Source organism: Piliocolobus tephrosceles, chromosome 3 (genome assembly GCF_002776525.5).
Source record: "Piliocolobus tephrosceles isolate RC106 chromosome 3, ASM277652v3, whole genome shotgun sequence".
Lineage (NCBI taxonomy): Eukaryota > Metazoa > Chordata > Mammalia > Primates > Cercopithecidae > Piliocolobus > Piliocolobus tephrosceles.
The window spans coordinates 105,040,061-105,060,268 of NC_045436.1; the positions used below are offsets into that span (position 1 = coordinate 105,040,061).

Consider the following 20,208-nt stretch of genomic DNA (forward strand, 5'->3'; position numbering starts at 1 on the left):
TAGGAAGTGAGATGGATAGTGGAAGTGCACAGAAATGTCTCACATTATGGGAATAAAAAGTAAAGAACTATAGTTTTCAAACTTCAATCAACTTAGAAAAATTTGTGTCATCTTTTGATTCCTGGGCTTCCTTCTCAAGAGATTCCCATTCAGTAAGCCCTTTTGAGGCTCAAAAATCTGCATTTTAATAAACATTAGAGAAAAATTATTAGGGAAAGATAATTCCTAACAACTGTCAGGTGATAAAAACTAACTCTTGATTACCCGTGTTAATATGAAGAAAACTACAATTTCCTGAATCAATGAGTCTCAAGTGCTGGGCTGTAACTGTTGTAACCAATTCTGTGCCAACTACTTCATCACTTGGATAATTTGCTGCTTTAAGAAATACCTGGGCCCTAGTGCCTGATTCTCAGTGTGTGTTATATTTTTCTCTCTCTTCACAGGTTGACAATTATGTAGAAGGCCCACTTTTCCCCGTTTTAAGGTAGTAATCAAATCCAAATACAACTGAGTGCTTTAGATGAAGGAACCCATGTGGGACCACCATAGTTAAAGTAAATGTCATACATACTTCTCTAATGCTTTGATTTTTAGAAACTTGACTCATGCTATCACACAGTCTGTACAAGTCTGGCCCCTTCCTCATGATTAGTGCAAATCCTATAGTGTATCTCCCCCTGGTGCCTCTGTCTCTGGACTGCTTCCATATGTGTCATCTTGCTTGAGCTCTACCCTTGCAACTATAGACTTCAGCTCCTCCTAACTTTTCAGTTTTCAAACCCATTCATGAATTGTTTGAGGTTAATAACTTTACTGAAGACCCCTGGAGTGAAGAGAGGCACCATATTACTACATGGCAATAATCTCCCACTTGTTAATTGCCCCACACCATCTTCTGTTGTATTTTCTAAAATCCAAGCTCCGAATCTGTGCTTTCCTTGTTCATTCAGCTCTCTAGAAATTTCAGTAGAATCTGCCATTCTCCGTGGGATTGTTGCCATCAGCAAAAGTTTTCTATTTACTACCAACAAGTCTCTGGGGGGGAATATATTGTGTTAGGATGGTTGTTTAAGATGTTATTTTCCCAGGATTTAGGGTCCTGAGTCTACACTATAAAACAACTACTAAACTATATCAAGATCCTAAGGATGGTATGGGGAGGTCATGCCCTTTTCAAACTCCTGCAGTTCCACTCAAACTTTCTCTCTTTTACTTCAACCTAAGAAGAGTCTCCTAATGATCCAGATCATAACACATGGAATCCATAACTCTTCTAGCTTGCAACAGGCAGCCCAGAAGCCAGGATCAAGATTGCAGAGTAGCCTTCCTGATTCTCTTCCCCTTATCCCCATACCCAAATCTTAGTCCTCTGTGTTTTTAACATTCAGATTGTAGGATTACACTAAGAAAAGAAGACAGTGTTTGCCCCAACAGTGATTTATTTAAATTGTTTTATGATACTAAGTATCCCAATTAATATCTTTGGACTTGACCCACTCGTATCATCACTTGATCTCCTGAGGCAAGAGGATTGATTGGTGGAAGGAAGGTAGACTGGAAAGGATTCCCTCTAGAGCTGTTAATCCATTCCATCAAATCACCATAAATCAGTTCCTAATTTTCAATAGAAACAGAAACAGCATTATTCTAACTGGAACCTGCCTTTCACATTTCCCTGTAAACCACTATCTTGAGCACTGAATTTGTGGAGAATAAGAATTTATAATTGAGGGATGGGCACAGTGGCTCATATCTGTAATCCCAGCACTTTGGGAGGCCAAGGTGGCAGGAATAGTTGAGTCCAGGAGTTCAAGACCAGCCTGGGCAACATGGCCAAACCCTGTTTCTACAAAAAATACAAAAATTAGCCAGGTGTGGTGGTATACCCACCTGGGTATATAGTCCCAGCTACTTGGAGGACTGAGATGGGAGGATCATATGAGCCCAGGAGGTTGGGGCTGCAGTGAGCCATGAGCATACCACTATACTCCAGTTTTCACAACAGAGTGAGACCCAGTCTCTGAAAAAAAAAAAAAAGAATTTATAATTGAGATTTGAATTTTATTTTTATTTAGTTGGGCTAGTAGTAATGTTGGTCACTTTAAGTCATTCATTCAATCAATATATTTTATTAAGCAACTACTGTGCTTAGTAAAATACTAATTTTATTGAATAACTACTATGCACTCACTGAGCTAAGCACTGGATATATAATGGTGAACAAAACAGAGATAGTATAATACCTGCCAGTCTGGTATGAAGGTCTCTAAGTAAATAAATAAATACTTAGAAATTGTGAGTAGGCATCAAGAAGAAAACAATAAAAAGGAGCTGAGATAGAGAATAAAATGAAATATATACTTTTTAGTCAGGGTCATGGGGCTTTTCTGAGAAGGTAACATTGAAGCTGAGACCTAAAGGATGGGAAGGAACTTGCCATGTGATGAGATGTGAAGTGGCTAAGGTGGTTTCCTAGGCAAAGGCCTTGAGGCCAGGGAGCCTAAGGCAAAAGGAACTGGCTGAAGCTGAATGAGAGGGAGTGGCAAGAGCCCAGGAGGTGGAGGTTGCAGTGAGCCAAGATCATGCCACTAAACTTGAGCCTGGGTGACAGAACAGGACTCTGTCTCAAAACAAAACAAAACAAAAACAAAAACAAATAAGCAAAAACAAAGAGAGATAAGGGTTGGCTGTATCATCAGAGTTCCTAACACAACAGGACCTCGCAAGGCCATGGGGAGGAGTTCTGAGCCGTGGGAGAGGGTGGGTGGGAAAGGCATAGGACTGGAAGTAGGAAGGTGGGTGAGCTCACTAACTGCCTGTACAATCTGTCCTGTATAAACTTTTAATGCTGATTTTTCCATGATTGATGGCAATTTATTCTTTCTAGATGTCTCTCTTACTTGATTACACTGTTTTAGGTCAAGGACGTTGTTTCAGAATGTATTCAACACCTAGTAGGTGTTAAATAAGTATTTGTTGACTATATGGATGTCCTATGTGCTCAGTTAGCTTGAGATAGATACAATTGCTGTATCTCCCTAGTACCCAGCACAGTGCTATGCACAGGGTATATGTGGAGGATTAATTTAGAGGGCTCTGCAGGATCACATAGAAAAGAGATTTTTGGCTTTTGTTTTTAACCTGGCATTTTCTCTTACTTTACCGTATAATCTTACCTGAATAGACTTAGGAACATTTTTCTATGAATTATTCATTTCGGCACATACCTTGTAAAACATCTAATGTCTCTAACCTTTTGAAACCGTGAGGCTTCCCCAACCAGCATTTAGAGTGAAATCTCTGTGGTAGCACTTTACCAATTTGCTCCTCAGCTCTTTTTCAGTTCTTGGCTCATGTGAATAAGCAGGCCAAAATGCTCTTCTGGGAATGCACAGCATGGATATATATTTTTTACTATCACAGCAGAATTGTTTTGAATACACTTCGGCCATGAGGTTAAAGCTCTCCACAAGGAATAATTCAGCAATAATTCTGCTGCCCTCTAGCTGAGCGCTGAAATCCCTCCGGAACGCCATCATTACCCTTCAAGAATGGTTCTGAAATGACTTTACTCACTTCCCTGTCCTTTCTATTCCTATTGAAATTCTTCCAGAATGCTCACAGTAACTTTCAACCAGATGCCAGAATAACTTCTAACTTCTAGAAAGATTTCTGTAACAATTTATTACACAACGCAACGCAAGCTCACTTTTTAAAGAAGAGGTCTGATAGGCACAGCTGGTGAAAATTGTATTCCAGATACCCTGTGGTTAGGTTATTTCAGCTTTATTGATGACTCAGAAATTATATAAAGGGATTGTGAAAGGACCAGCACACATGTGCGGATGAAAGGGTTGGATTTTCTCTTAGATTCTGCTGCCACTACTGCTACTGCTACTATTACTTTCTTTTCCAATTATCATTTTCAGAGACACTAGGCATCAAGACTTGGCTCCGACACTTGTTAAATAAAAGCCAGTGAACTTGGTCAGAAACAAAATGTATTCTCATAAGCTGGCCCCAAACTTGAGCAACACACAGAAATCAAATTATGTTCAAAATTCAAAAGCATGGGAAGATATATTTTTCATTCACTTATTCAGTAAATGTTTATTAAGAACCTACTGTGTGCCAGTGCTGCGCTAGGCACTAGACATACATGGGTAGACAAGATGGATATGAAATTTCCCATGTAGCAAGACCTCCATTGTTATGTGGAATTCCATTTGGAGACAGAATCAGCATCAATGATTTGTATATGACCAAATATATAAAATCTATGCTTTGAGGCTGTATTAGCTTCTTAGGTCTGCATTAACAAATTACCACAAACTTGTTGCCTTCAGACAATGGATGTTTATTCTCTCACAATTGTAGAAGCTAAGAGTCTGAAATCAAAGTGTTGATTTCCTTCAAAGGCTCTAGGGGAGTGTATTAGTCCATTCTCACGCTGCTAATAAAGACATACCTGAGACTGGGTAATTTATAAAGGAAAGAGGTTTAATTGACTCTCAGTTCTGCATGGCTGGAGAGGTGTCAGGAAACTTACAATAATGGTGGAAGGGGAAGCAAACATGTCCTTCTTTACATGGCGGCAGCAAGGAGAAGTGCCAAGCAAAAGGAGAAAAGCCTTTTGTAAAGCCATCAGATCTCACGAGAACTGACTATCCACGAGAACTGTCTATCACGAGAACAGCATGAGGGTAACTGCCCCCAAGATTCAGTTACTTCTCACTGGGTCCTTCCCACAACACGTGGTGATTATGGGAACTACAGTTCAAGATGAGATTTGGGTGAGAACACAGCCAAACTGCATCAGGGAGAAATTTTCCTTGCCTTTTCCAGCCTCACGTGGCTCCTGGTGTTTCCTGGCTTGTGGCAACATCCCTGCAATCTCTGCCTCTGTCTTCACATGGCCTTTTACCTCTGTGTTCACGTGGTCTTGTTAGAAAGACAGCAGTCGTTGCACTTAGGGCACACCCTAAACCAGTATGACCTCATCTTAACTAATTATATCTGCAAAAGCCTATTTCCAGATAAGGTCACATTCTAAGGTTCTGGGCGAACATGAATTTTGAGGGAGTGTATTATTTTGAGGAAATAATAATAAAATTATTATTTTACCCAGTCTAACAGTGAGCTCATTACATTAAAACAATTAAAACTACTTTACAATTACTTTTTTTTATGTGATCACCTTAAGTTGAGATAGCAAATGAGTTTTCTATTGTTTTTGGTGTTTTTTTTTTTTTTTTTTTTTTTTGAGATGGAGTCTCGCTTTGTCGCCCAGGCTGGAGTGCAGTGGTGCCATCTCGGCTCACTGCAAGCTCCGCCTCCCGGGTTCACGCCATTCTCCTGCCTCAGCCTCCGAGCAGCTGGGACTACAGGCACGCACCACCATGCCTGGCTAATTTTTTGTATTTTTAGTAGAGACGGGGTTTCACCGTGTTAGCCACGATGGTCTCGATCTCCTGACCTTGTGATCCGCCCACCTCGGCCTCCCAAAGTGCTGGGATTACAGGCGTGAGCCACCGCGCCCGGCCTGTTTTTGGTTTTATTTTGATTCAGTCATTCCAATTTCAATTAATCAGCAGGTGGTATAATTCACAATGAGTCATTATCCAAAGGATAGCCAACTCTCTGGTTTGAGATTCTCTGTACATGGAGTCAAATAAAATTGGCATAGAATATTGTAGAAGAGTTTAGTTTTATATTTTGAAATACAAGGTATATTCATAACACTTTGCTGAAAGCTTTACAAAAGTGATATTTTCTTAAAGAATGCATTGTAAAGTCTATCAAAGCACAATAACCTGAAAGGGATTTTTAATGTATCAATTAAAAGAATCCTGATTACATTCTATGGACAGTGACTAAGAATTCCTAAAAGCATGATTTTATTATTGTTATTTTTAAATCAGTGACAGGAGGCAACATTGTTCCATACATGGTGACAATGGAACATATAAGTGGAAGGTTTTAATTAACGTGTAGACCTCTTTTCCCTTTACAATGTAATTTTTTCCCTAATGGTAAAAGACAATACGTTTGAAAAATATTACATCACTTATCTTCCCTTTATATTAAAAAAGTCAGAGATGGTGCTTGAATTAAGAAAGGGACATGTCATATATTTACAGCAACTAATATGTGTTGGACAATCTTAAATTCAAATGCTTTCACTAGTTGTTAAGTCATGTATTAAGGCAGTTTATGGTTTTGGAAATTTGGTTGCTGGGGCAATAATAGAGAAATCACTGGGTCCTGATGCATTGGTTCAGGTACTGCCTTTCAGGACTGATTGCCGAGTGTTTGGGGATGGTTATACAGTTTAATAGAAAAGCATGTGTTTTGTGTTTATACAAAATGGACTGGTTTCAAAATTCTAAAGACTGCCTGTCTTCAGAAAAGTACATTTTAAAAGCTTCCTCTACAATTATTTTCTAGTCTGTAAATTCTAGAAAATTATTCTTATTTCATGAGATTTAAGGATACAATGAAATAATACAGACAAACCCTCTGGCTCAATGGCTGGCAAATAGTAAATATTTCTTGCTTCGATATTCTGTGCTTCAATTCTTCTTTTCCAAAATGGGGACATAATACCTACTGTGCAGCACTATAGCCTAGTGCTTAAGAACATGAAATTTGAGTTGAGAAAATCTGGGTTTAAACCCCAGCTACGCCACTGCAAAGCTATGTAGCTTTGAGCTAGTTACTGAGTGAATTGATGTTTCATCATTTGCCTGAGAATTCATCTCTAATCTACTGTGTGGTTTCAGCTTCAGCCTTAGACTGTGAATAGCCAATTAGCTAATTGCCACTTTCAATGTGACTTCTGCTATTCTTGAATTTGTAGATGATCAAGTAAGTTGCCATTATATCTAGTCAGTGTAAGAATATTATATAAATAAGTGAGGTATGCTTTTAGATGCATTGCTAGTTTATATGACAGTTTGAATTATTATTTAGGAAATACTCACCTATTTCTCCTCCCATGTGTATAAAATATATTTCCTCTTCCTATCAGTGTTGGGCTTGACCCGGTGATATACTTTGCACAACAGGATGTAGGTGTTTGTGATATAAGCAAAGACTTGGAATGTGCTTGTGCAATACACTTTCCATCTTCCCCCTCTACTATTGCCATGAGAAGAGCTTCCTGCAAGCAGCTGCTGCTCCATCAGCCTAGGGCCCAGAATGTCCACCTGCAGAGTAGACTTGAGCCCAGCCTGCAGTGAGGAACCATGTCCAGTCAATCCTATGGCTTGAATCAGTCACCAGCCTAGACCAGCTGACTTTCAGCAGACCTATAGATATGTAAGCAAGAATAAATAGTTGTAGTTTTTAAGCCACTAAATCTTGAAGTGGTTAGTTATGTCGCATAGCTGTCCAGTACAGCTTATGAATATGCATTTTTAAATATAAGTAAGCGTTTTAGACTTAACTTGAAGTAAAATTTTTCTTTCCTTTTTTTTGTGTGTGTTTTTTGTTTTTTGATTTTGAGACAGAGTTTCACTCTTGTTGCCCAGGCTGGCGTGCAATGATGAGATTTCAGCTCACTGCAACATCTGCCTCTTGGGTTCAAGCGATTCTCCTGCCTCAGCCTCCTGAGTAGCTGGGGTCACAGGCATGCGCCCCCATGCCCAGCTAATTTTTGTGTTTTAGAGACAGGGTTTCTCCATGTTGGTAAGGCTGATCTTGAACTCCTAACCTCAGGTGATTCACCCTCCTTGTCCTCCCAAAGTGCTGGGATTGCAGGTGTGAGCCACCACGCCTGACTGTAAAATTTTTCTTAAGACCTTTATATCATAAAACTCTATTATCTAGTTGATGTATAAATGTGCTACAATAATTAACAATGATTATGAAAGCTGTTGATTTTATATACAGAAATGATTTTTTAGAATGTTCAAAATTTTTTTTTTTTGACGAAGTCTCGCTTTGTCACCTAGGCTAGAGTGCAGTGGTGTGACGTTGGCTCCTTGCAACTTCTACCTCCTGGATTCAAACAATTCCCTTGCCTCAGCCTCATGCGTAGCTGGGATTGCAAACATGGACCACCTCGCCTGGCTAATTTTTATTAGAGACAGCATTTCACCATGTTGGCCAGGCTGGTCTCAAACTCCTGACCTCATGTGATCCACCCAGCTTGGCCTCCCAAAATACTGGGTCTACAGGTGTGAGCCAAGGCACCCAGCTAGAACTTTCAAATATTTCAATAAGGAAACATTTGGATAATTTTAGAAAAATTATATATTCTTCAATCCAGCAAATGCTTATGAAAGTTAAAACAATAGGAATTCAAAGAATAGAGATTAGATTATATCATAATTCTGGTCTTTGTAGACTTGTTTTGTTCATTTCATGTGTTAAACAAGTAACAGAGAACTGTTTAAGTTTGAATTACTAAGAGAAGTTATCTGGATAAGTGAACACAGTAATCTTACAATGACTTGAGCTTTGATAAAGATTTCTGGCTGGGCACGGTGGCTCATGCCTGTAATCCCAGCACTTTGGGAGGCTGAGGTGGGAGGATCGCTTGAGCCCAGAAGCTGTAGGCCAGCCTGGGAAATATAGCAAGACTTTGTCTCCACAAAAAATTTAAAACTTTGCCATGGATGGTGGTGCATGTTTGTAGTCCCAGATACTTGGGAGGCTGAGGTGGAAGTACTGCTTGAGCTGGGGAGGCAGAGGTTGCAGTGAGCTGTGATCATGCCACTGCACTTCAGCTTGGGCAACAGAGTGAGACCCTGTCTCAAAAAAGAAAAGGATTTCTATAAAATCTCATGAATTTGTTATCATCATTATTACACCTTCATAGTCACTGTATCAGGATAATTTGGTTGAAACTGTTTGAAACTAATAGGAACAGAATCTGGCTGTTGAAGCAAAATATTTATTGGAAGGATGTTGGCCAGCTTCCAGGCTAATCAGGGCATTCTGGTCCAACTATAGAAGGAGTGCTAGCAGTTCATGGTGGTGGCAAAGATCTAGGGAGAGAGTTTCCCCAATAATCTTTCCAGGATGCTTGCCTTGAAATGAATGAACTCAAACCTTCTCTGTCTTATTGCTACTTTTCTCAAGACTGAAATTCCAAGAAGTAAGCATCTGAATATCCTATCCAGGAGAGGACAGAGAACCACTGGGGACCACTGGGGAACTCTCATTTCCACTAAAGATATCAGGAACTTACTGCCGGAGAAGGTGGAATGGATACCAGTCAGCCAAAGAATACCACCTGTTAATTTATTATTATTGTTATGAATATCACTTACCATCATTATTTTTATTCTCCATTGCTGGAAATTGAAGGAGATCTATACCTGGGATATTTCTCAAAAGTATGATATAAGAATTTAGAGCTAAGATGGAATTTATGGCTGTGCATGAGTTAAACAGTGTGATGTCTCCAGGCAGAAGTAGAGATATTTCTGATATGAGCCAATCTGGGACACCTGTTCATGTGGGATAGAACATTGAGAGGAGTGTTTTTCCTAATAGAGAATGGCTTGTCAATTTACAAACTTGGGTTTCTCCAAGAGGATTTGATAACTTCCTCCGAAGTCTTTACCAACAGATGAGAAGATTCTCCTTTTTGTCTTGTTGAGTGAGGTCTGTTTCACCAAACATTTTAATTATAATAATTTTTCTTTAAAACAATTACATATGGAACACTTCACGAATTTGGGTGTCATCCTTGTGCAGGGGCCATGCAAGTCTTCTCTTTATTGTTCCAATTTTAGTATATGTGCTGCTGAAGCCAGCACTCACCAAACATTTCACCTTGTTCATAGCCAAGATCTGCATATTAGTATCTTAGTCTTCTCAATACTTTAAAAAAGTCACTTGCATTTTTTGATCTTTGTTATCTACTTTGGAGTTAGTCACTATGTTCTATGTACTTTGTATATGACTGCAAACAGAGAGGATGGAGGGGTGCTTATGCTTTTGAGCTTAACTGGGAGAGTAGATAAAACAAATAGCTATGCAAATAATCATAGTTTTGATCAAAATGCCCTGAAGGAGACATGTAGGATGTAATGACGTGTGTAGACAATGAGGGACTAGCTTGAACATGGAGGGTCAGGAAAGCTTCCCTCAGGATTAGAGCTTCAGCTGAGACATAGAGGTTGAATAGGAGTTAGGTTAAGAGGGGTGGGGTGGAGGGAGTAGGGGTTTGGGACAGAAGCAGGTATTAAGGCCAGAGGTGGAAAGTAGTTCAGCCTACTGCAGACATCTTAAGACCTGTGTTTCTGGATTGCAGTGAAGGGAAGAGATTGGTGAGAGAGAAGATTCTCCTTTCTTTTCCAATGCTAAGACCAACAACTTTTAATATTTGAAGATGTTTCATCTTATCAAATGTGCTAATCTTTACAATCTTCTAGAAAGCAGGTAGAGGAAGTAAATGGAAACATTGCAAGGAGGGGACATAGGCTATTTTTGGTACATGCTCCACGAAAGCATCGAAAAACCACAATTCTGCCTGTCTCATTTGACCTCCATGCTCCATGTCTTAAGCTGCATTGACCAATCAGAGAGGCAAACAGTATCTAATGTTTGAGTCATCCCCATCCTTTCAAAATCCATTTGAAGACTGGTCATTTTTTTTCTCTGTTTGGTGCTTGGAAAATTTTCAGAAGAACAAATCAGGCAGAGCAGTGAATGCTGTGTGTGCACACATTCCCTCTGGCCTGGTGTTTCCAGTTCAGTGGGCCAATTCTCACTTGTCATATTGAGTCCTTTATTACAACAAAATATTATTTTAAAGCTGCACTAACAGTAATTAGAAGCAATTGAGTTTTATCAACTAACACAAACTGTGGGATTTGAAACTTGGATTTTAGCTGGTATTTTAATGAAGTGTGTGTTAACAACACCAAATCTTCTGTCAGGGCAGCAGCTGAGTTGCATATACAGACCTTTGATGGGGGACCATGTGTTAACGCTCAGAGGCGTCAGGCTCATGTGGGACTCTGCACATCCATACCTCACAGATTTGTCTCCCAGGCCCATTTTTACTTTCTCCTTCTCCTAATGAAAATTCCGATCATCCTTACATTGTTTTGATAAAAACTTGGAATTAAGGATGATTATTCCCATATGCACATATTAATAATACATATTTAGATGTGAGTAATGATGACTTAAATTTTCTCTTTGCTCAACTGTCTCATTTCAGCCTAAGATGTTAAAAGGACACATAGTACAGAATGTTAGAACTTATTTAGTGAGAAGCAGGAGGTTAAGGAGGAAGAGAGAATAAAATGAAGGAGAAGGATGCTCTCTAACTTTCAGTTAGCATTTCTAGTGGAATAAATGTATGCAGGAAGCAGGTTGGTTTCTCTTTTTAAAAGACAACCTTCTAAACCGTGGTCAAGGGCCTTTTCAGTTGAACATTTTCAAAGAATAACCTACAATTTACTAAAGAAGCTCACACAGCTAAAGCCAAGACCATCACGGCAGAATGGAGCCTTTTAAACTATGAAAGCTATGCTCCTATAAGGACAAAATCTAGACTAGAGAAATATGGATCATAAGCTTTGCAGAGAGATTTTACCTAATCAGCATGCAATTCAAACTAAAATCTAGTACTTTTAACTTTTTATCTGCTCTTCCTATTTTGACCAATGCCAGAAGTAGATGCTATTTGCCTAAAGAAGATAACACAGTGGTGTGGTTTGACTGTGTTTCCACCCAAATCTCATCATCTTGATTGTAGTTCCCATAACCCCCCCATGTCGTGGGAGGGACCAGGTGGGAAGTGACTGAATCATATGGGGCAATTTCCCCATGCTGTTCTCGTGATAGTGAGTGAGGCTCATGAGATCTGATGGTTTCAAAAGCATCCGGCATTTCCCCTGCTTGCACTCATTCTCTCTCCTCCTGACCTGTGAAGAAGTGCCTTCTGCCATGATTGTAAGTTCCCTGAGGCCTCCCCAGGCATTCAGAACTGTGAGTTAATTAAGCCTCTTTCCTTTATAAATTTCCTGGTCTTGGGCAGTTCTTTATAGCAGCATGAAAATGGACTAATACAGTATTTGGTACTGTGGTAGTCTGGTGCTGCTATAAGAATACCCAAAAATGTGGAAGCAACTTTGAAGCTGGGTAACAGGCAGAGGTTGGAACAGTTTGAAGGTCTCAGAAGAAGATAGGAAAATGTGGGAAAGTTTGGAACTTTCTAGAGGCTTGTTGAATGGCTTTGACCAAAATGCTGATAGTGATCTGTACAATGAAGTCCAGGCTGAGGTGGCCTCAGATGGAGATGAGGAATTTGTTGGAACTGGTGTTCTTGCTATGCTTTGGCAAAAAGACTGGCAGCATTTTGCCCCTGCCTTGGAGATCTTTGGAACTTTGAGGTTGAGAGAGATGATTTAGGGTATCTGGCAGAAGAACTTTCTAAGCAGCAAAGTTTCAAGAGGAAGCAGAGCATAAAAGTTTGGAACATTTGCAGCTTGAGGAGACAATGGAAACGAAAACCCCATTTTCCGGGGAGAAATTCAAGCAGGCTGCAGAAATTTGCATAAGTAACAGGGAGCTCAGTGTTAATTACCAAGACCATGGGGAAATGTCTCCAGGGCATGTCAGAGACCTTCATGCCAGCTCCTCCCACCACAGGCCCAGAAGCCTAGGAAGGAAAAATGGTTTTGTGGGCCAGGCCCAAGGCCACCCTGCTCTGTGCAGCCTCAGGCCATGGTGCATCCCAGCTGCATTGGCTCCAGCCTAAAAAAGGGTCAAAAGCTAAAAGGGGTCAAAGTATAGTTCAGGCCATTACTTCAGAGGTGCAAGCCCCAAGTTTTGATGACTTACATGTGGTATTGAGCCTCTGGGTGCACAAAAGTCAAGAATTGAGGTTTGGGAATCTCTGCCTAGATTTCTGAGGATATATGGAAATACCTGAATGTCCAGGCAGAAGTTTTCTGCAGAGATGGAACTCTCATGGATAACTTCTGCTAAGGCAATTCAGAAGGGAAATGTGGGATTGGAGAAGAGTACCCACTGGGGCTGCCTAGTGGAGCTATGAGAAGAGGGCCACTGTTCTCTAGACCCCAGAAGGGTAGATCCACTGACAGCTTGCATCGTGTGCCTGGAAAAACCTCAGGCACTCAATGCCAGCTATGAAAGCAGCTTGGAGGGAGGATGTACCCTGCAAAGTCACAGGGGCAGAGCTGCCCAAGACCATGGGAGTCCACCTCTTGCATCAGTGTGACCTGGATGTGAGACATGGAATTAAAGGAAATCATTTTGGAGCTTTAAGATTTAATGACTGCCTTGCTGGATTTCAGACTTGCATGGGGCTTGTAACCCCTTTGTTTTGACCCATTTCTCCCCCTTGGAAAGGGTAGGGTGTATTTATCCAATGCCTGTAACCCCATTGTATTTTGGAAGGAACTAACTTGTGTTTGATTTTACTGGCTCATATGCAGAAGGGACTTGCCTTGTCTCAGATGAGATTTTGGACTTGGACTTTTGAGTTAATGCTGGAATGAGTTAAGACTTTGGGGGACTGTTTTTGAAGGCATGATTGTGTTTTGAAATGTGAAGACATGATATTTGGGAGGGGCCAGGGGGGAATGATACAGTTTGGCTGTGCCCCCACCCAAATGTCATTTTGAATTGTAGTTCCCATAATCCCCATGTGTTGTGGGAGGGACCCACCGGGAAATGATTGGCTCATGGGGATGGTTTCCCTCATCCTGTTCTCATGATAGTGACTGAGGCTCATGAGATCTGATGGTTTTATAAGCATCTGGCATTTCCCCTGCTTGCACTCATTCTTTCTCTTCCTGCCCTTTGAAGAGTTGCCTTCTGCCTGATTGTAAGTTTCCTGAGGTCTCCTCAGCCATGTGGAACTGTGAGTCAATTAAAACTCTTTTTTTTGTAAATTACCCAGTCTTGGGTATTTCTTCATAGCAACATGAGAACAGGCTCATACACACAGTTATTCCATTTCTAGTGGATTTTATCTTGGTGAGAGAAATGGCCCAGGATTTCTTTGATGCCCATAGAAATCTACTGCACACCTATGCTTATACAGTCTGGAAGCGTGAGGGTATTAATACCCAGAGGACTACCCTCAACCAACAGGGAATGGGAACTGGTGGATACATGCTTCCCTCTTTATCCATTTGGGCTATTTCAAACACATTTGATAGGAATTGTCAGGCAGTCCCATGAAACTAAGAACCAGTAACCTGTAGTGTTGGCTAGTATAATAATGCATTATTGTGTATACTTTTCTTTCTTCCTTCTTCATTCATTCTAGTACATCTGATCCCTGATATCATATTCTTAATAAATTACCTATCTTAGGCTCTGCTTTCAGAGAGTGTCAGTTGAGACCAAAAGAGTTCCCAGAAAGCAGACCCTTAGGATGGGATTTCAGAGCTGGATCCTCCACCTGTTAAACTATAGCAAAAACTCCATTGCTGATTTTAAGTGAGTGGTGACAATATAACCCCTAGCATGCCATAGCACCACAATTACTAATATACTCATCTATAGTGGATTGAGATAAGGTACAGGCTTGTTTTAGGCTGTGGCATTTTAGTGGTATAGAGGCTATGGGGCTATGGTAACTATAAGAGTTATCTACTTGGTTGGCATCTATTAACTCCTTTATAAACCTTGAAAAGAGGAAATACTGGGCATGATATGAAAATCAAAATCTTTCTATGGCAATAATTAAAGAGACCCTTATCTCCTTCTGCCATGGGAAATCACATCCAGGATCTAATTGTAAGGGTGTGTATGGGTAGCTGAACTGCAAAGAACACTTGAATGCACAGCCTTGATAAGTTTCATATGACAAAGTCAGGGCCCTAAGAGTAAATAAGTGTGATCTTGAGCTCTCATTAGAGAATATTTGGGCAGTGAAAATCTTAAACCCCTTAGATTCCTCTGAATTCTTCAGTCTGGCAGAATTAGCCTCCTCCCCTCTTATAAGAAGATAATAGCCTGGTGACCTTGCAAAGACCTCATCTGAGGCAAATGTCCTGCAAGATGTCCTTGGCACTGCCCTGGAATTTCCCTTACTTCCCTTATTGCCTCCAGACTGATAACAAGGGTCAGGTTTTGGTACAGTTCAAAATAGAGAAATACTTTCCCAACTCTGTGCAGAAAGAGCTTACACACCAAAAGACCTTCCCATTCTTGCTAATGCTCATGGACAGTAGCATGATAACATTTGTGGGAATGGATATCTTGTTGAACTAGGGTGGTGGGGGAAGGGGATAGAATCTAAGGCCGACAAGAGGAAAATGTGTTGACATTGGAGCACTCACTCATGACTTGAGGTTCAGGGTACTGGGATGGACACCTGGAATTGATTCTAATATGATCCTGTAATGGCTCCTTGGCCCTTAGACATGATGATGAGGTGGGGACACTGGAACTGCCTTGGCAGAGTGTTGTGGAAGGGGTCAGAAGGCCCAAGAAACCTGGAAGTGTTAGAAAGGGTTGATTCTGCAAGAACAGATCCTACTGCTTGATTCAGTTTCATGGTTGGCTGTGGAGGATATTACCTTCCCTGAGGTAGTGTGGAATTCACTGGTGAGAGGGCCTATAGAATGTTTGAGAAGCTCAGTTATAACTTTATTTGCAGGCTGTGTTGACAATAAAAGATGCTACCATGGAATGGAGCTCCTGGAATTCCAGCTTCCAGGATTCCAGAATGGCAGAAGCCAGATGATAGCATTTAATCATCTTAGGCATGGTTATTTATCCTAACAGGCAGTAAGGCCAGAGTGGCTAGCAAGATACCAGAACCTACAGAGGTCTGTGGTGGCAAATAGAACATGGCAGATAAGATGTTAGATGCTAGGGTGTCAATGAACTTTTAAAATCAAAATTAATTGATAACTGGTGATCAAAATCCTGATATCAGCCACTAGAATGGGAAATTACAGACCTCAACACATTGGACCTTGGACCATGGGCATTTATATTCTGTGAGGACTCGTGGAGACCAGCTAGTTTTCCCTTGAAGAAATCTCATCTGCAGCTTTTTCCTTCAAACACTGAAAATCTTGAAGGGAGGTGCTTTTCATGGGCTTCAATAGCTTGGATCAACTACAAGATACTCGTAGTGATTCATACAGAGTAGGCTGAAAAGTTAACAGCATCAGTGTTATTAGAGTGTTTATTAGGAATTCAGAATCTATATTTTAATAAGATTCTTTAGGTTATTCAAGATTGAGCAGCATTGCCTTAGCAAGCTTAACGCTATCTAATGGAGAAAGGGAGAGGGAGGTCGGGGGTGGGCAGGGACAGAGAAGGGGAAGACAGAGAGAGAGAGAGAGAGAGAGAGAGAGAAATTGACTGAGTAGGTGGAAAGAGATATTTCAGCCATCGTAGGATGTGGAATGTTGGGTGTGAGACGGCACTGAAGAGATACTATAGATGTGGCTCTGGATGATTTTGAATAAGGAATTAAAGTGACTCAGACAACAAAATATACTAATAAAAAATTCACCAGTTTACACACAAAAAAGAAAGAAAATGTAATGTTTACGTTTCTTTGAAAAAATCAAAAAACCCCAGTTTAACAAGTAATAAAATACCGTGTGTGTGTGTGTGTGTGTGTGTGTGTGTGTGTGGTGTGGTGTTACTTATTTATTATTATTTTTTAAAATAATTGAGATAGGGTGTCACTCTGTTGCTTGGGCTGGAGTGCAGTGGCGTGATCACAGCTCACTGCAGCCTTGAACTCTCGGCCTCAGTTGTTCCTCCCACCTGAGCCTCTTGAGTATTTGGGACTACAGGTGCGAGCAACCATGCCCAGCTAATTTTTTGGTATTTTTTGTGGAGACATGGTTTCGCCATGTTTCCCAGGCTGGTCTCAAACTCCTGAGCTCAGGCGATCCACAGCCTTGGCCTCCAAAAGTGCTGGGATTACAGGTGTTAGCCACCGCACCTGGCCTAAGATATCATATTTTAACCTATTAAATAAGCTATTAAATTCCTTTCTAAATAAGCTAAAGTAAAAAAAAAAAAATTCCCTTTGTAGTCAAGGGCTTGGTAAGAAACTTACTTCTCCATTACCGGTGGGACATAAATTATTATTATATACATAGAAGAGTTTTATAGTATTCATTAGGAATCGTAACTGTGTTTAGATCTTTTGCCCTTCATATCTAAAAATCTTTCCTAAGGCAATTATCAGAAATGGGAACAAGAATTCTTACAGACAAGTTACTATCATTGACAACTTTTATTGAATACTTGCTGTGTACCAGGCAATGTACTAAACTCTTTACAGGGATTATTTAATTCGATCTTCACAACATTGAGGCTCAGAAGGTTATATTAATTTCCTAAATTTACAAAACTAGCAAGTAGCAAGACTTACAGGTCAACATAGTTCTCTTAAAGATGTTAAGAAGATTCTGTTCTACACAAACAATGAAATATTATGCAGCTATTTGAAATAATATTTATAAAAACTTTGATATAAGTTTAAGTTTTTAAAAAGAATGCAAAATAATATGTTCTGAAATGTGCAAAAATGCAAAGAAAAAAATACAGGCAGGACACATTGCACATTATTAACAGACTTGTTCCTCAATGATTTTTCTATATTTTTCATTTTTTGCCAAGCTTGCATTGTTTTTAAAAGGAAAAAACTTTTAAAATGTCAACCAGGTATGGTTGTGCTTTTTCTCTTTTTTCTTCTGAAAGTCAGAGACATGTATCAGTCCAGAGGTTATAAGAGGCGTATATAACTATATAGTTGTGCTCATCAAATTAAGCTGTTTCTGAGGTCAAGGACTTAGATTGAATTTATCATAGATTCCATGGTAGATCCTAATTTATCATGGAGCCAGGCATACCACCACCACTCATCAGGGAGACGTGTGGATTATTCAACCTATATCCATTACCATTATTGACCACATAAACCAAAGCTCATACCCTAAGGATGATAGGTGGATTGTCCAGATATGAGCTAATTACCTGCTCACCATTATCAAGCATCAAAGGTTATACAGATTGAGCATCCCTTATCCAAAATATTTAGGACCAGAAGTGTTTTGGACTTCACATATTTTCAGAGTTTGGAATATTGGCATTATACTGGTTGAGCATCCCAAATCTGAAAATCCAAAATTTGAAATCCTCCAATCAGTATTTCCCTTGAGTTTCACGTTGGTGATCAAAAAGTTTTGGATTTATGGGCATTATAGGTTCTGGGTTTTTGGAATTGGGATGCTCAACCTGTATTGGTTATATATATCCTTGTGACTTTAAATTTACCTATGCCAGTCTCTGACCTCATTAATTTTTCGAAGTCTTTTAAGTCTTCCCTTGTATCTCTTGTCTTTTTTCCTCTCTCTTCTTTCCTTCTCTCCCTCCCTTCTTCCTTCCTCCCTTCTTTTGTTCTTTTCTCCTATTCAGCCAGTGAAATTCTCTCATACAAAAGCTTCTACTCGCCAAGTTGCATTACTCAGCTGAAACAAAACTTGAGAAAATTCTCTCAGATAAAGTCCCTTTAGAGAAAAAAAAAAAAAAAAACCTGACCAAAATGACGCTTTAGAACAGAAGGATTACCTAAACGTGATGTATTTGATTTCAGCACTATCACAGGGCTGTATTATTTAAGTAGGGTGCTTTTATTTATTTATTTCTGTTCCCAATAAAATTATCATAGCCTTTCATGGAGCACTTCAGAGGCCGTTAACTTCTCCCTCATTTGCACACAGCTTCTCTCTCTTTCTGTCGTATTTTGCATCACTTAACCCAGTGGAGTGTTTTCAGACAAAGGCTGCCTAAAAGCTGGGGCCCACATTGTGGCTCTGTGGCATTCATGGGCAGTATTGTTTTTGAAGGCCATCTGCCTGTCATTTGTTTGCTGATTGAGTTAGTGCACCTAATAATATTTTTTTATTGTACTGTGCTAGCCAATGAAAAGGAAATTATACACTCAACAGATGGATCACAAACCTTTCTACCTTAGTGCATCGTCTCCTCGAGTTAGTTAAAAGCGATCGTGAAAGCAGATCATAAGGGAATAATAGCCTTTTTATAAATGGGTTTTGCAGTGGTTACTAGTTGTGGTGCTAAACGTGATGGTATCAGATTTTCCCCTCTTTCTTGTGTAGGTTTTTCTTGTAGGAACAATGAGGGATATGGAAGCAAAAAGAATAAAATCAGCTGGTGATGGCCAAAATGCAGGAAACCATATTTGTAGGAGGTAGCTGACATCATATGAGCTGGATAGAACATGTGTCCATCCAGAGGTGAAGGAGGCATCAGAAACAAACCACACTTTGTGTCAAAGGTACTTGGGGGTCTCGTTTTGCCTTTAGCTTATGAGCACAGAAAGTAGGGGCAGCAAAGTCTATCACACATACACACAAAACTCGAAGTATCCTTATTTTACATAGGAAGAACAAGGGTGAAACTGTGAGGCTGTCAGTACTAGACATCATGCAAATTAACAGCAAGACCCAAATATCCTTGACTTGATATTGATTCTCCCTGAGATGTTTGTTCCTTTCTGAAACCAGTAATTTCCTATACTTGGAAACTCTTCCTGTCCTTGCACCGTAGAAATTCACTTCACCTTTAAAGAGGAAGTAAACCTCTCTGAACAGAATGCCATTAAATACTGAAGTACGTGTAAAGTGCATTAGAGCAAATCTCTTTTGGAGGTATCATGACATAGAGGATTATTCTATATGTCCCTGAACAATTAAGCTGCACCTCCTACTGGGAACATAAACTACAGTGACAGATTTTTAAGTTTTGCAGGCATAGAATTAATTTTTGAACACTTATCATAAGGGAGAAAGCATATATTGTGAAGACCTGGCTTATTCTGCATTAGAAACAAACAGGTTCCGCTTTCACGAGTCAAGAGATACAAAGACAAAAACAAACTAGCAAGCATCGTAACTCTTTTGTGACTCACTCTTATAATTATATGTGTTAATTACTAGCTCATTTTTTTTTTTCTTTGCCATAGTCTTTGGTGCCTTGCCTTATCCTAACTTCAAGCCTCAAATGAACTTTTAGCAATATGGTGACTCTGGTTTTGATATAAGGACACTGATGTGTATTACTAGGGTGGTGGGGCGGAAGTGATGGCAGTGTAGGTATGGATGGGTGACATGGTTCGGCTTTGTGTCTTCATCCAAATGTCATCTTTAATTATAATCCCCATAATTCCCATAATTTCCTCGTGTCAAGGGAGAGTGCAGGTGG

At 39.9% G+C, this 20,208-nt stretch overlaps 1 non-coding gene across 1 annotated transcript; it reads right to left on the minus strand.

The window, feature by feature from the left end:
* Positions 1 to 9,666: 9,666 nt before the first annotated feature.
* On the minus strand, positions 9,667 to 9,773 carry LOC111549423. The gene has a single exon (XR_002733732.1). It is a non-coding gene; the product is annotated as a U6 spliceosomal RNA (small nuclear RNA).
* Between the last annotated feature and the right edge of the window lie 10,435 nt (positions 9,774 to 20,208).